Genomic DNA, 18,148 nt, shown 5'->3' with positions numbered 1-18,148 from the left:
TTAAAGAAAAAGAAGAGGCAACTACTTCCAGCGCTCTCCAGCCCAGTGATAATTGTCTTGTCTTTGTCCTCAGTGAGGAGAGTGGGCGGCATCTTTCAGTCAAATCCTCTTTTCCCTGAAAAATGCGGGTTCTGGGCTGTGGAATTGCTTAGAAATTTCTGTCAGCTTTAGCGAATCGATAGAGTTGGTAAATCCTGGCGTGTGGGGCGCTGGGAGAAGTGAAAATATTTCATTTCACTCTTTTCAAAACATTGTTTTGATTGATTGTGTTGGAAAGGCCTTCCATCTGAAGAAGTCGGATTTCTTTGACTAACAAACATTAACGCTTCCACAGGAGCTAAAATTAATGAAACAATTCACCTGAAATTAATTTTCCACTTTTCAGCTGAAGAAAGCCTGGCTGCGTTTTTGGCCAGCAGCGCGCTATTGATTCTCTGAAGAGCACGTGCCCGGTGTGGCCACTGCGTCCCGTGGTGCTCCTGCCCCTCGGGCCGGTGGCTCTGCTGGTGGCTCTGCCTGCCACCGTCTCCGCGGGGAAAAGAGCAGAGTCGTGTTACGGGGATGTTCCCCACCGCACCGCCCGCTTCCAAGGTGTTCCTTACAGGTGTTAATGCCACGAGGGGGAAACGCGACTCGCTTTTCAAGTCAGTTGTTATTTACAGAACACGTGTCTGAAATGTTAGAAAATGCCATATGTGATGCTGAATATAGAGCCTTCTTCCTCCACCCAAGAATATAACTTTATCAAAATGAAATTTCCTGCTCATTTGAGGCAGTCTCCATAGCAACAGTACTGTACACCTGTGATGTACAGGCATAAGCCGTTACAACCTCTGAACTAGGCAGAACGAGCCGTGCCCCATCCCCCTGTCAAAGGGCGAAGTACATTTCTGATGTATCCACGACACGTGTTTCTATATGCTACGTATGTGTGGTCTGTATATACAATCATTTTATCCAGAATTACCCTACTTACATTTGGTAAATAAATACAAATATGCTACTTACGTGAAGTTATACACTTGCAGAAATTCAATATATTCTTGTCTTGAGGGAAGACTTTCTAATGCAAGCGTTACACAAAAATAAAAGCTCGAGCTTACATTTGCTCTTGTAAGAATTTCCTAATTCAAAACATTCATAAAATGCCTCACTCTTGCAAATCTGTCAACCTGTTAATAGTACATCATTAAAAAAAGGGAAAAGCAACTAACTGCATGCTGAATAATTTAAATATTGGTTTAATAGTAAACTGGAAATAATTATGTACCTTTGGCTATCCAATACTGCAAATAGGCTATTGCTGTTCACTCCATAACTTTTAGTGAAATTGAACTCACCAATAAGAAACAAATGGTTGCATTTTAAAGAAACCTGAAATTATTTCCCCAGGTCATTCATAAGGTAGATCATTACAGAGAAACATTTTCCTATGCGAAGAAAAAATAGCTTACTAATGCAATGGAAATTGTATTTGAAGCTTCCTACATTTATTAGCTTATTTAAGAAGAGGCAAACTTCAAAGACGGATTTATTTGAAATACATGCAGTATAACAATCTACATAATGATGGGTATTGCTCTCAGATATGCTATAAATGACTAAACGTATAGACGGACTGCCTGTTTCTGTCTTCTGACATTTGCGCATTCTTGTCTTTGCTTTCAGATCTGCCCTCCCTTCCCCTCTCAGCTCAGGATTTCCCATTCCTGAATGCCGGGCAAGCTACAAGCAACGGGAGTGAAGTGCGATGGACGATGCACGCATCTTTTCAAAGTTGATTGCAGCAGGTTGCCCGAATTCTTAATACTTCTCCTTGATACGGTGTGCTTGACTTTTTTTTTTTTTTTTTTTTTTCTGGTTTTATTATAATCCTCATTTCTATGCCGGTGAAAATTGGGCTTCTGCTCCCAGAGCAAAATTTCTCGTCCGTGTTCAGCAAATGGGTGGACAATGTTGTTTTTCTTTTACAGGGGACAGGGAAGGTGAGTCACCCTCCTGCAGGCAGCACGGCGGTTTGATAGCAGCTGGCAACTGGATGAAAAGGGAAGGGAACCAATCTTTTACCTGCAGTTTAAGGACAGGAGACAACTATCTCTGGTTTTGGGGTGTTTTTGTTTTTTTATAACAACCGTTTATTTTAATTTTTTTTTCCTCATGTGTGGTTGTTTTCAGATTTTCTACTAGGAAATATCTGTCTTATATAAGCTGCTAATACTCTGCTTTAGGCAGAACACGGTGCTTGGAGCTTATGTAGGCTGATTTCAGGGAAAGTAGCAGCGTTATTGATTTTCATTGGGCTTATTAGGATCAGTGTAACATGCGCTTTTGCTATACTAGATTGTATTTGGCTTTCATCATGAAATCTCATTACACTAAAAAGAAATGGAAACAAGTTATGCAAGTAAAAGGTTTTGCAGAGTATTCTAATGAAATTACCCCGCATCTGTGAAAACACGCTTTGGATGTGGGTTGTTCAAAGCCTGGTCAGATTCTGTTCTCATTCGCTTTTGAAAATTAAGAATAAATTCTCCAATCTTCGTGGAATTATTTCAGATTTATGCTGACGTGACTGAAGGTATAGCTTGGTCCTTGAAGTTGCCGTGCTGTCTGAATTCTGATGTTGAATCAGTGATTTACTGGGAAAGAGAAGTCCCAGTTGTTTGTCTGCTTGCAGCTGGGATGGAATATGTTACAACATTATAAAGGTGTGAAACGCACGTGGCTACGGGCGCAGACCTTCTAGACCCCCAGCCAGCATGAGGAATGAAGAACAAGCTCCTTTTCACCCTTTCTGCTCTTGTGGGACATCAGCGAGTTGTGGTTTGCCTATTGACAACGGTGGAGGAAGCAGGAGCTTGGCAGCACAGCGTATCTCCTCAGCACAGCATCAAAGGCATAAAAGCCTCCCTCCTGAAGCAGTTGCCCCTCCAGCTGCCCTCTTTGGAGCCCAATTCACCACCAAGGCTCACGTGTCCAAACCCTGACTCTTCTCCAGCATTCCTGTAGCTGCAGACGGTGCTGTGACTTTCTCAGATTCTGGCAAGGTGGAGAAAAAGCTTTTTACGCGATTCCTAGCTCATGAGTGCCTGGATTCTTTGGGGAGAGCAAAACTCCTCTGCGGTGGGTGTCCCAATGCCACTGAAATAATGTGCCCAAGGCTGTGCGGGGCTGAGGATGGCAGCGATGCCCTCTTGCCCGCAGCGGGGCGGCAGCAAGCCTGGGACATGTCTACATGGGGCCAGACCTCGTCTCATGGCTTCTCAAGCAAATTTGCAGGGTTGAGGAAGTTTGGGGTTTCTTTGTTTATCATCTCATTTTTTTAGCACTTGGAATCATCAGTAGGGAAAACACTTCCCCAAGATCTACACTTACTCTGTAAGAATGAATGAAGACTCTTGAGCTGTCAGGGAAAAAATATCCTGCTTTGATATGTTTTGATGGTGCCTCGTAGAATTGCACATATTTCTGAATGGTCAGGATGCTTTTATTTTCATAGATGTTCTACATTTGGTGAAAGCAACATTCTTTTGAGAAAGAGAAAATTAATTTTGAAGAAATCTGAGAAGTGACTCTCAGGCTTCCTTTCCTAATACATTAGCGTATTTCGGATCATAGAGAACGAGCGACATAGGTTACCAAAATTAGCAGAAAGCACCCAGCTAAAAACCGATCTACAGAATAGATGCTAAGAAGCAGAAATTCAAGATACAAAGCCGTAGCTGCAAAGTTACTTGGGGAGTACAAATTTTGCATTAGTGACAGGCCATGGCTTAATGGGATTGCATAGTCAGCTCTTAGGCAGTCTTGAGTCATTCCATGTTGATTCAATGACACCGTGCTCTTCTGCTTGGAATTGCGCACACCATTTTGGTGTTTTTTTTTTAATGGAGAAACTTTGCTTTTCATAAATGGATTGATCATGTCCCAGACTTGACAGATTTTTTCCAAAATTTTTCAAACCCAAACGGCAAAATCCTAAAGGGGAAGATCTCCTGAATATACACGTGACTCTCTTATTTATTTGTGGAAAGGGGTCTCAAACTGCTGAACACACAGCTTTATGAAAAAGAGCTCTCCTGTGTTGCTGCAATTAGTACACTTTTCACTTGCAAAATGATGCTTTCTGCTAATGCTACAGTATAGTAATCAAAAGCACCTAATCCAGCTAATTAAAAATCCCCGTTGGGCTTTGCTGACCAAATGACTACAATTAGTAAGACATTTCAAGTAGAGTATTTCCTGCAAATACTGATATTCATAGACTTTAAATTAAAATTACGAGAACTACACATCAAATGGAGAGAGGTCTTGTTCCCTGGTGTACCTCAATGAGACCCATTGCTGATGCGTGGCAGGAGAGATTTTATTCTATAAGTGCAGGTAAGCTTTTCACTCAGATCTCGGCTTTAGAATCAAATTAATTGAGTGATGAAAGCATTTCTTTTTGACCTCCTACAAAAGAAAACTAGCAAAAAAGCTCCCTTAAAGAAGTTAGCTCACGTCGGCAATGGTAACAGGTGCTATGGGTTGTTGTTGGGATTTTGTTTGTTTAATATTAATCTGAAATAATTTAAATGGCATCTTAATGGCCTTATTTTATGTCTCTTATTTTGATTTTAAAAATCGGCGCATTCCCCTTAGTGCAGTTAATAGGGTCAGTCTGTGAGCCTGTGCCGGTTACCATGCCTTCAGTCATGTGGAATCCAAACAGCCATTATAATTTGTTTCTAAACAGATCAAGAGCTATTTACCATCTCAATGTTTTGTGCACAGCTGGGTGTCTGGCAAACATCCAATATCCATTAACATTTAAAAATTAGTCCCATAATGCATCTTTTCCGTGGCTTGAGGAGTATACACACTGACACATGTTGGGAACCAATTATATTTGCACCACCATTAGTCTGGCTGCATTCAACTTCCCAGTAAATGAGGGCTAATTTAGTTTCCAGAATGGTGTATCTTAAATTCATGCAATGACCTTAGAGAAAGCAGAGTATCTGAAGATTTAAAGAGGAAGGAAATGTTCAGAAAGAATAATGCTTCCTTTTTTTCTGCCTAAAACATAAGAGTACGTTATTATATGACCGCTCCCAGCATCCATGCCTGGCCCTGGAAACCAAATTCCTCTAATTCAATACTTCTAAAATTCATGAGCAGAATTTGGTTGGGAAGGAATCAGACTAATACAGTAAACTAGCACACCCTCCTTGCTCAGATCAAACCTGCTAATGGACCTTTTTATAATAGCAATTTAAGACCTGCCTGTAGCAGGTCTAACTCTGTAGGTTCCCAACTGGTTTTAAGTATTCTATTTTCCTACCAGCGGGAAAATAAGAAATACAAATTTCACAGTAAGTGCTGTCTTACCCCGCTTGTGAAATATAGTCTAACAATGCCGCACAAGTGAAACGACCTTCACAATTGGCAGTTTGGCAAAGAGGTTTAATGAAAACGGAGAAACACGAAAACATTTTCTGAGGAGCATAGTTTGCCAAACCTCTGCTGCCGCGAGAAATCCCTTCAATAATATCGGAGGTGAAATGGGGTGTCGAGCTTGGCGGATGAGCAAGTGAGAAGAGGGTTTTTTAACACCTTTCCTTGCAGCGTGTCAGCGCAGCTCTCGGTAATCAGGTTCTAGACTGATTGGCTTCTGCTGCTGCTGCTGCTGACTGCTGCAGCACTCTACAAAGCTTATCTTAGCTCACTTAGTCTGTGTCACACTGCTTAATAAAGCTAAATTGCTCCTACAAACAGAACGTTATTCTGCAGCCTTTTAGAATTCAGAGACGGTTTAAAAATACCATTTTTCCTTAACGTGCATCCGAACCGGTTAGAAACTCAGGAAGGCAGGAATTTTCTAAATGGCCACAAAGCAACACGGTGGCGCGAACCTCCAGGTGAAGAGTCTGCTGCCTCCTACAGCGGTGAACATCTGCAGTAACTGTCCTCTTGGCACAGTTGTTTGAATGGAGTAGCTGTAGGATTCCCTCTGGGGTGAGACTGCAGGTTTCTAAGCAAGTTTATGAAAGTTTAATGTCCATAAATATTTATTTACCTATGTTTAAAATGCAGTATGTAATACGTATAAACACGTTCTCCTGTTACGTACACACAGTTCAGAGTTGGCCTTTGTCGAGCATTTCTTTATTGCGTCAGCACTCTCTTTCCTTTTACTTTTCGTGCAAGAAAGCAGCTTTTCAGTGAAACGGCTTATTCCTTGAAGATGCCCTTTTGAAAAAGTTCATTGTACAGTCAATATTTACAGATGCTGTTTATACTGTATTTCTCTCAAAATACATGGCTTTTTATTTTATTGCTTTCAGTGAAACCCATGCTTGCAGTCCCTAACAATAATACATTTTCATGCATCATTGGCAATACAAGGCTTCATTTAGACTATTGATTAACGTTCTTATTGTGTTAGGACTTGTTAGTGTTTCATACCTTCTTATTGTTCGGTGATTTCAAGAATTGACCTTTGCAGATTTACAGTACATAAGCAATTAGCCAGTAATAGACTAAATTAATACAGAAGATCCCTATCAAATTTCACAAATCTATCATGCTATGGTACTGCCCATTTCTTTATTTCTATTCCGCACAGCTGCTGTTAGGAGCTGAAGTCCGTGTAAGGTAAATCCTGCTGAAGGCTCTTGAGTTACACGCAGGAAGAAGATGCTGCACGGCATGTTTACGATTTGCTGGGTAAGTGGGTAGGGATGAGAGCTGGCAGGAAGGTTGCAATGTTTTCTTTTTCTGTCTTGACAGTCTCTTTTGTTTTTCAGCTGTGGATTTAACAAAACAAAACTGGAGCTAATTTCAATTTTTAATTAAAGTCAATAGCTTATGTTCATCCTGATGTATTTGGTACGAAGAAGAATAAAAGAAAATACAGAGGGAAACTTGAAAGAGAAATGCACTTCTTCAGCTTAATTATTAAGTTTCCAACTAAGAAACAGCTCTGCAGAGGTCGATTATCCTTCAGGGATATCTTAGAAGAAGTGAACAATTAGCTTGATTTTCTGTCGAATATGTAGCTGGTGACTCGGTATGTGATCTATTAAAAAGATGATCATTCCTTTTAAACTATGCCCTGATATACGCGAAGCCTGTTGCTGAAGCTAAAAGTCAGTGGAGGAATCCAGTCCGTCAAGACGAGACACAGCTTTTCTGTCTCGCTACACCACAGTCAATGGTAATTTTAGGTCTTCTAAGGAGTCTAAGGATGAGAAGGGCGTGAGAGAAGGAGGATGCTCTCCTGTTAAAGGGTAACCTGGGATACTGCTTAACACTCTCCACAGCTTTAAGGATACTTTCCCTTAGAAAAGGGGTCTAAAAGTGGGGCTAAGTTTCTCTGGTGGGAAAAAAAAGTCTCTCCTTGCAGTAGTTTCTGTAGGAAAGCAGTGACCGTTCTGCCCCCCGGCAGTCTGGAGCCACGTACAAGGTTGTTAACGGAGATCAGCAGCTTGGGAAACGACTTGGGGAACTCAAGGTGTGAAAGGCTGTGTAGAGAGGCCAGAGAGGGTACGGCTCACCCTGCCAGCTGTTGGCCTTCCACAGGGTGCTCTGACCCTCGCAGGATCATTGCCGGGGTCACCGCACCCATGCGCGGCACCACGGTCCTGGCACAGACTGCACTGGGCACACTGGTAAGACGCAAAGCAGGAACTGGAGGGGAGGTTCAAAAAAGAGTTGCTTGTTAATGACATTTTCTAAATACCACCACTGGTGCCAAACCTGTCCCCGAGTGCATGGCCTCCCCTGCCCCTGCCCCGCTGCCAGGTTGCTGCTGCTGCTGGATTGCAAATACCCAGACCACAGAGCTGGGGCTTTGTATGTCTGATGGCACTTCTGGTGCACGGCTGGGTGGAACATACACATTCACAAAATGTCCAAATTTCATACAGGAAAAGCAGAATGCACAGTTTTACAGTCCATGCATTAGGGCTTCTTTTTTTGTTGTTTGGCTGGTTTGGTTTTGTTTGTAGGGTTGTTTTTTTTTTACTATTGTGACATTCAGACTTTGCCACAGGGAGAAACTGGAGTGTTTGAGCTTAAGAATTAGCTTAAAAATTAGCTTAAAAACTAGCAAGTAAGTGACTTGCATGAAGATGAAGTTTGCGAAAGTACTGCCAGATTTCCTGCACACCTCAGTCTCACTTTGAGCACCTCAGTCTGTCAAACCGTGCTCCTCCAAATACACGCTGAGCTGATACTCAGCCCTTGATGGGCCTAAATTAGTAGGCACCTGTATTTCTGACATTGAAGCTCCCACGGTATCTGAAATCTTGCTTCTGGTCATGTTTAGAAATGCCTCAATCCTGTCAGGACTGAGCGATGTGGTACCTAACTTGCACCTTCATCTGCAACACGAACCCAATGCTTTAATATTCCATGACAGCAAAATCTGGGCCTCATCCCTTCAAGGCCAGACTGCTCTAAATCCTTTCTGCAACTCCCCAGCATGCTAATGTAAGCGAGGAGCAAACCTGGACTGGGCTCTTTCCTAGAATTGTGGCAGGGTGTTGAATAGTCCTGCTCTTATCTTTTTGAAACTAATTTCCAGACCTTCTTAAAGCGATGAGACAGTGTGACTGTTGCAGGCGTGGGCATGGGTGGGCTCCCAGTGGCAGAGCTCCTCTGCTTCTGGCGTGGTTTTGCACCAGCCCAAGCACATGGTGCACAGGAGCTTGGCCTCTTTTGCCCCTGGTCCCAGAGGAACGTCCTCCTTTAAGTCCCCTTTCACCTCCACTTCAGCGATCTTGGCCCAGCTGTGGACTGCCCAGCCTAGGAAGTGGTGGGACCCAGCTATTTGTCAAACTGGACACAAACAGGTCTCTTTCCATGAGTTAAGGTTACAGCTCATCTATGTAAGAATAAAATAAGAAATGCTTTTCCACCTCTTCCTGTATTTCTTTTTGCTAATTATGCATCATGAGAACTACAGGTGCAAAATAGCCTGTCCTCCTCAAAGATATATATAACACCGGGTAATCAAGGTGACACCTACTCACTGCTTACACACAGCCCAGCAAAAACATCCTGTGTGGTTTCCAGGGCTAGCTGCAGTCCAGAAGCAAATTAGGTATTTTCTTGTGGCCAGGAGCCCAGGCTAATAAACCCTGCAGACCTAAGCTAGCTTTTCATACAGATGGTTTGTGGCTTCCTGCATTGTGTTTCCATTTGTATTGAAAATTACACTGGATCTGGCATCGCTGGAGCTCTGCCAGGGCTAATATGCCCATCCAGACCCACGTCGACTCCTGAAGAACTCCTTGGCTCCTGCCTGCACTCCTGTTCCCGGTGCTGAGGACCACTTGTGACTGGCTGCATGTGCAGGCAGCCCAACCCAGGATCCTGAGCTTTTATTATTTATTTTTTTGTTTGTATTTATATTTATTTTAGACACCTCGTGGCTCTGCTAGCTTCAGGAAGGTGCTGTGCTCCATTTATTCAGTGAGTGAAGGGTAATGCCAGCATGATGGCCATGCTGTAGGTTTAATCAGCTCAGCAGCGACTCAGAGAAAGGTTGGGTACTGCCCAGAAACTCCTTCCATCCAGCCATCCCGGCAGTGGACAAAGCTGAAGATACTGCCCATGTCATTGCTTCACTGAGGATTTCTCTGGTGTACCTGATACTCAGAATACAAGGCAACTATCAGGCAGTGTCTTAGTCGCCAGAGATGATTCCTGAATAAAGCACGGTGAATCACAGAATGGTAGGAGCCGGAAGGAACCTTCGGAGATCATCTAGTCCCACCTCCCCAGCAAAGCAGGTTCACCTAGAGCAGGTTGGACAGGGATGCATCCAGGTGGGTTTTGATTATCTCCAGAGAAGCAGACTCCACAACCTCCCTGGGCAGCCTGTGAAGAGTCAAGGAACAACACTGCATGTTTTGGGAACGCCCGGTTCACAGACTCTGCACTGGGGACTCTTGCAGAGGGTGAGGCAGGTGAGCACCGTGCAGGTGGGCTCCCAGGGGTAGCCTGGTAAGGGCTTGCTGTGGGCAGTTAGCAGCACGGGGAGCAAACCTCTGTGTTGGCATGGGGGTAGCAAGCAGAGGGGCCAATGCTATCAAACACAGCCTTGAGAGGAAAGATGAGAGGTTGACATCCAGGAGCATCATCAGCCCCTTACATGAGCACAGTTCCCTTCCCAAGCAGCATCACCTCCCTGCACTCAAGGGTCCTGCTCTGGGAGTCGCTTCTGAACTTTGCCTCACAAAAGTCACTGGAGGGCAAAAGGCACGTAGGCTGGTGTCATTTCCATTTCCTTTTAAAAATTGCATGAAGTGCCCCTAAAAGCTGTTTTTTTTTTCTGGTTCTCCTCAAACGAGCCCTCCGGTTTACTCAGGGTGTATGTACTGGAAGGCCATGGCTGGTGCCGTTGTTGCTACAACGTTGGTATTACTTCTGGCTTTGATTTTTTTGAAGGAAGCCAGCAATAAGGGTGGAGTTTGGAGAGGTTCTCTGCACTTGAATGAAGCACACCTTGCAAATTGATGAACACCTCCCCAAAGGATCATACCGATTGTAACAAGAATTATTTTTTTTCCCCAGCAAGGCTGCATCCACTCTCAGAGAACTGCTTCAGCCCATCCTCCCCCAGCTGAGATTCAAGAGACACCAGAAAATGGACAAATTTGCCCTAAGCGTGATTTTACTCATTTTGTCTCAGCGCCATTAATGGATTAAACCACGGTTCATTAAGCAGTGACTACTGTGGAAGTGACGGTAATGTTTGGGGAGAGGCTGCCTCGCGGGCAGCAGCACAGCGTGGTGCGCGCAGAGCTGTCCCCCGAGTGCACCCCGGGGTCCCGCGAGAGCTGGCATCCCAAAACGCCTGTGCTGTCAGGTGCTTGTCTGTTCAGCCTCTTGCTTTGAAACCGAAATTAGTGAGTGGGAAAGGCCCAGCCTCTTCTTCAGTATTATTTTTTCCCGTCGTTGCGTTTGTTCTCGCGTAGCCGTGCCTGTGATAAAGCGGCGCCCGGTTTAGCTTCTGCACCTCGTCACGGAGGGAAAGGTTTTCCTAAGCGTAAAGGACAGGTAGTCCGCTGAGCCTCCCCACACCTCGCTCGGCCTTTGCAAGCCCCCTCAACAAGGATGCGTGGTTAGATCCTGTCCCTACATTTCACCTTCCTCAAAACAGGAATTTGAGGAAAAGGCTCTTACAGAGCGGGGGGTGTGTTTGTGTGCACTCTGCACGTGTGCCTGTGTGTGGCCGCCTGCGTGTGCCCGGTTAAAAGGAGGCAGCTGGAGATGCAGGACCGAACCAGCACCAGCACCCAAGCGCAGCGTGGATGCCCAACCCCCTCCTGGGCAGGTCAGGCTCGATGGTGCTGAGATCCTACAGCTCCCTGCTTTTCTCTTACGCGCTCTGGGCTAAGTGAGCTCTAGGCTCAAGAGGAGTTTTAGAATTGTTCTTCTCAGGATCAGAAAAGCTGTATTTTTTTCATATCCTAATCTCAGTTAAAACCAGTGAGCTGTTTTTCTAGGGAAAACTCGAACTTTTTGAAACCAGGAAAAAGCTGGGAGGCAACTGAATGCATGAGGTGGCTATGAAAGGCAATGATGGTGAAAAAAGACCCTGCCAAACAGAGGAGGGATCTGCCGTAGCGGTGGGGTGCCGCTGGGGCAGGCGCAGCCAGCCAGGGGTGGTGGGCTGGGAGCGGGGCTGGGAGCATCCCCAGCCCACGCGCGGCGGCGGGGAGAGGGCTTCCCTGCAGAGAAGCACTCTGAAGGTCAAAGCAGCGAGTGATGGGGCTTCAATAAAGGTTTGAAGTACACAAAGTGCATCGCTTTTGAAAGTCTTGCTTTTACATCTTAACCGAGGAATTAAATTAGTATGTAAGCCATTTCTCTGTGTTTATGCTGAAATGTTACAGTGGAAATGTTCTGGCCTGGAGAAGTTGAAGTATACATTTTGCTTAAACGCTTTTGTAGAGAAATAAAACTATAGCTTATTTCCTGTTGTATGTCCAAGAAGCTGTACAAGACAGTTAAAATTGAAGGACAGGAAGAATTTAAAGGAATAGGACCTCTGTCTGTTCAGAATGATTCAAGCTTAAAGATAGGATGCTACTGCCTTTTCACTTCAAGCATCACTTCATTGATATTTCTGACATTTTGGAACAGCAGAGTGAACAAAAAAAACCAGGGATCTTTTCAATTCACTGAAAAATATCTTCCTGGTGTTTTACCAGAGTGCTGAAAGACATTTCAAGGAAGTATGTATATGTATACATGCAAACACATATGTAAATATTAATCTTTATTAGAGACAAAATTTGGGAGAAACCAATATGACAAGCATAACAACTGTAAATGGTACAAATCCTTTAAAGAGTACGAATACCAGAAGGCTGCTTTTGTGTTGAATGGAAGTTCACACAACCTAAGGTTGCCTCCGAATACAGAACTAACCCAAGAGTTCGGATTTAACACTGACTGGACCTGTCATATTTCCCCTTAATGAGGCTCAGCTCTGAAGAAAAGGAGAAGAAAATGGTCGGTGTGATAAGCTGTACAATGCAGTAATTGGATCAAGCTGAGACACTGGTGGCCTTTAGGAGCAGCAGAAGAGACTCGTAAGCAGGTTGGCATATGCAAATTGTTTTCGCTATAGAATTTCCTCAATACGATTTTTATCTTTCTTCAAGGTAGGACAGGCAGAAAAATATGTTTGTGGATTCTGGAAGCGTTACTCATTTTAATTCTCAACCTTGTAGGACATAGGTGATTACACCTTGGCCCAGAAGAAGACCTTTCCATGGCTAGAAAATTTATCGTGAAACTTTGGGAGCCACCTTCAGTGTTGCTCAGTGGCTGTAAGGAGGTTTGGAGGCTCTGAGTTTTGGAGTGAAATACCTACAGGAGGAATTCAGTGACAGCTACAGAGGTTTAAGCCTGGTAAGTCCAGAGCAGACAGGTGGATTTAGACCTCAGTGCAATATTTGAAGCAGAAACATTCTCTGTGGGTGCTCTCCAGCTCTTGTCAATAGTTTACGGAGAATATCTCCAGGTGTAGAAGCCTATATCATCGTGCAAATTCAAATTTAAATAATGCTGATGATTATTTTTTCTGATGTGGCTTAAGACACCTCATTAGCCTTGATTTCAGTTTGACTGGATTTCAGGAGTAAACTTCATGTGTGAAAACAGGCTCAATTTAGCTTATAAACATAAGTATTTGGGATAGACCGCTCTAATCCAGCCAAGACAGTGCAAGTCTTTCCTAGGCTAACTGCAGTGCAGACCACATACAAGTCAGTAAAAATGTGGAAGATCTGTGTCCTGCCCTGTTCATTTTATCTTGTAGACAAAATAACCTTCCTTAAAGGTTTGACTTTCTAAAGGCATTCACTTTTCTACTCATAATGTACTTCTAAGGCTGTACCCTGACTCTTGGCCCTCTATTTTACAGCTCAGCATCCAAAAGGCTACAAGTGGGTCAATGCAGGGTAATTTTATTAACGCCATTTGGGAAACGAAAAAAGTGATCACATTTTGGACTAGCAAAATAGTAGTTTACTAGTCATCTACTAGGAAAGTAGTTTTTAGTACTAAAACTAGCGTTATTCTTGTTTAGTACATCTAAGATACCGTGGAAGGAAATTTGGGGTTGGTCAAATTGCACCTATGCAGAGAATAAATCACAAGCAGATTGTCAGGGACTATAATACCTGCAGTTCATAGAAAGAAATAGTAAGAACGACCTCACCAACTTTTGCTCAAGTCTGTGGCAAAATGAATCAAGTCAGCTCTGTCAGAAGGCCCCTGAGCTTCTACCAGAACTGGCTATTACATTTGCTGTTTCTTACCAGTAGTTTTAGAGATTGCGGAAGTTGCACCAGGATTTTTTTGCCCTCCATACACTAAATACTTTAGACACATCACAGAAAAAAGTCTCAAAGCACTGACAGTGTCGTTTGGTTTTGGTTTTTTTTGGTTTTTTTTTTTTGTTTTGTTTTTTTTTTTTAATTCACAAACTAAATACAGTATTTTCCACTGGATAAAGATGATTGACATTTCTCAAGTTGCCACCAGCAAAATTTTTGAATCCCCAAGTACTTTAAAATAATTAAGTTATCCTCACACAATTTCTTCAGGGATCACAGCGGTACTACTGAAGCTCAGTTTCCTAAGGAAACTCAATCTATACACTCATGCTATGGATCTGTTAACTTGCTGCTTTTCCACTTTTTGAACTTTTCAAGTATAACAACCAATTTCAAATAAATCTGACAGTATAAAAACCTCGAAGATATCCAATTACCGCAGGCTCTGTGGCAATCTGCAGTGCCATCGCTAAGGGACAGCGGGTTTTTACAGTTAGCCTGCGGCAGTGGGGAATGCAGAAGGGGAACAGAGGTTCCGGGTGCTCCGGCACCCGGACAGACTCCGGCTGGAGCGTGAGCTGTGGCGGGTGCCGCAGCACCCTGGGGTAAGATGTGAGCTCAACGCAGTGCTCCTGCCGCTCCCAGAATGGCTCGTTCGTGCGTGGAAACCTATTTTCTAAAGAGACCTTAGTGACTTCCAGAAGAACAGACCACGTCCACATGACTACCCCTTGATGCTGGTGTCTCCTCACTAAGCGTTTGTCTGGACACGCGTGAGCTTGCCCCAGTAAGGAATCCAGGCACACTTCTTCTGCGATGTCTTCTCAGGTGGCTCGTGAAGTTATTTGTAAAGACCCACAGTACATACACAGTACTTCAATAGCGTTTACAAATTCTTTGGGGGAAGAAAGAATGCATTACAATAATGTCATCAACTGGAAATGTCTAGAAAGGACAGCTGGTTCAGATTAGGCCTTTTATAAGCTCCAGGTTTTTATAACTGTTTCAGTTCAGCTGTGACTTTTTGTTTGTTTGTTTTAAACAGATGCAGTGATGCCTGCCCAATGCACGTAGTTAAGTAAGAATAGTGCTCTGTTATGGCTTAGTTTATTCTTGAGAAATAGCCATATTGGCCCAAAACAAGATATCCCGATAGAACTATTGTGACACCAGCTATACTTATGTGTGTCTGCCTTGCCCAGATGCGGCAAACTCTTCTTGTATATGAAATTTGTTATATATATATACGTAAGTGTTTGTGTGGAAAGAAAACGTGGATGCAAATCTCCACATTATATTACACTATTACAGTATTGCTCCCGTACTTAATCAAACATTATTTTTAAAAAAGATTTTTGCCAATTAAAAAATCCCGAGAATCTCTCCTTTTTTTTAAAAAAAAAAAGTAAAAAAAAGCCCATACTTTCTTCGAGAGAACACCTAGGATAGAGCTCCCTTAGTTTCTGTTGTGATCCGCAGCCCTGATACTCAGCGCTGTGAAGAGGAGGGATGGCACGCTGCCCCCCTCGCACGCTTCATGTTGCTCCTGCCTCTTGGCTTTTTCAGAAGCGCGTCTTTTCTACGTAGGTAGGGATGACGTGCCATCTGTTGGGGAGATTAGCATCCCCGAGCCGGAGCCCTGCAATACTCCTAGACAATATAGGAAATGTATTACCAGAATGTAGCGACTTGTATTTGCATTTCACACATTTAGCTTTGCTTCACACATTCCTCTCTCTCAGACATGATAAAGGGAGGGAACGCTCTCTTTCTTGTCAGTGTGGATGGATGGCACCCCTAGAAGAGTATGCATTTGAAGCAATATGTTCTGCATCACTGACGTAAGCGAAGATGCTGTTAAGGCCGGGCAGGTTTGTTTTCCTATTCAGTGCTAGCGAGCGGGGCACTCAGGGACTTGGTGTCCTTGAATTTAAAGAAGATTGAAACGTTGCATTGTTCAGAATGAAGGGAACAAGGATGGGAGCAGAATGATGCTGCAGCAGACGGTAAACGCTTGATTGCAAGAGCTGAATGGGCTTGGCCTACATTTTGAATCTCACCACCGTCTCTTTTTATTTCACCCGTTTGTATTCCCTGACTCTGCCGTCAGTTCCAGGTTTGCTCCTGTAGTTTCTCCCATGGTTTTCTTCAGGTCTGCAACGCTGATTGTGCATCTTGGCAGAAGAACAGTCCATGCCCAGGCATTTATGAACGAGGGACGCCAGGGTAGTGAAGTATACCAGATCATTTCTCCCTTTCTGTGGTTTGTCCTTCTAAGATTAAAAATTGTCCTCACGAGACTCACTTGGCAGTCTCTAAACCCATCATTTTATACCACGTGGCAGGGCTCTACTAGTCAGGGTGCAGAAATGTTTCTGAATTTCTAAAAGGAAAATTTTATCAGTAGCAAGCCCTGTCCTCTCCCCTGCCCTAGCCACCAAGCAAGTCCGTCACTCCCTCCTCATTTCCCATTCCACCTGGGGACAACATCAAGGTGGTGAACGCTAAGCACTGAGCTCATCTGCATCTTGCCAGGGCAACTTCTCTTATTGTTTATTTACTGCTTTTGTTGGAATAGCTAATAAACAGGGAGTGGATGAGGGGGGCAACACCTGCAGAGAAAGCCACAGTAGTTTCCAGTGTAATTCCTTTAAATATCCAGATTTTTTAAAATCTGTCAGTGGAGACCAAGACACATGTGAAATAATAGTTAAAGCCAAGGTGGGAAAAGAAAAATACTGGTGCTGTCTAGCTGATATTTGACAGCAATAGCCAATTTTAATTCAATGGAGATCTAAGTTCCTTGCTGGAGTGGAAGGAAAGAAATGGAGACAAATTCAATGCAACGGATTTGTAATAGAGAAAATAACTTTTTTGACACATTCACAGTGCTTGTTAAATGGTTCGCTCCTGCAAAAAATCTCTAGAACTGCAAATTATAGCTGGATTTACAGATGCTTGGAGGGACTTTTGAACCTTGTCTCCTGTACATTGGATGGATGATTAGAACAGCAGCAAATAATCGTGACTTACTCATCCTTTCGTTCTTTATATACAAACCAAAACATTTTTTGTCAATTTATTCAATACTTTCTAGTTGATCCCCAAGGTATCTGGTAGATACATCCTTGAGTATGATCATCCTTTAGAATGGCATCTTAAAAATATATAAACTAAGATATGTTACTCTGTGATGCCTAAAAATACATAAACCACAGAGTATAAAGAATGATGTCTCCACTCTTTGAAAACAACAAAGCATCTTTAAATTTCGATCAGCAAGTTCTGTAGGATGGGTTTACAGCTAAACTTCCATCACTAATTCGTACAAATATTTTCCTGGTAATCACTGCCACAATCACCCTTGCCATTTGGCTGTTATACGCAGGATTTTGGAAAAAAAAAATAAAAATAGCTCTATACAGAAACTAATACATCAGCTGCTCTCCGATTTTAATTTCGTATGTAGTTCAGGGACTGAAGGCACCGCAGTATTTGCCAAAGCTGGAGAAACTTCAAGATACAGTTATGCCCCTGTTGGTGCATTAAAGGAGGAGTGACTTCAGGCAATGATGGGTAGGATCTGGTTTGTGGATTCGATCTCCAGCTGTGCTTGCACCCTGGACGTCTCTTGCTTACAGTTGTTTGAAGAGGTGTTAAAGTCTGCATCAAACAGTAAGAGGACGAGCAGGCCTGAGGCATGGACCCGTGTATGTGAGTACCCCCTTCTTTCCTGTAACGCGCCCACCAAAACCAGAGACCAAAGTCTAATATGTGACATTTCCTATTGTGCCCTTTAATGCTCACCTGTAACTTTGATCAGGGAGAGGGGAGGGCTTGAGAAAGATAGTTTGAGACCCAGCTAATACATGTGAAGATCTCCCTAATCAAACAACTAGAGACACAAAGAAGAGCTGATGGGTTGTACATGAAGGAGTGAGACTGCCACACTTGGAACTGACCCCGGACAAAACGCTTACCCAAACATGGGGAGAGGAGGGCAGGGGGCTGTCCTGAAGGAGAGGTCTAGTGAGGTGGCACTGGTAGACGGCACTGCACAAGTGACCGCTGCCCCAGCTCTGGGCATTAGCCCCACTGCACAAATTGCTCAGTTGCACTTCTTGGTGCTCTGGATTATGTATGTCCTTCTGACAGGACAAGGGGCAATGGCTTCAAACTGGAAGGGTAGATTTAGAATAGATATTAGGAAGAAATTTTTCACTGTGAGGGTGGTAAGGCACTGGAACAGGTTGCCCAGATAAGTTGTGGAGGCCCCATCCCTGGAGGTGTCCAAGGCCAGGCTG

Source organism: Vanellus vanellus, assembly GCF_965231255.1.
Source record: "Vanellus vanellus genome assembly, chromosome: 5".
NCBI classification, from domain to species: Eukaryota; Metazoa; Chordata; class Aves; order Charadriiformes; family Charadriidae; genus Vanellus; species Vanellus vanellus.
The sequence above is the reverse complement of the archived record's forward strand: the minus strand, read 5'-3'. Positions refer to the sequence as shown.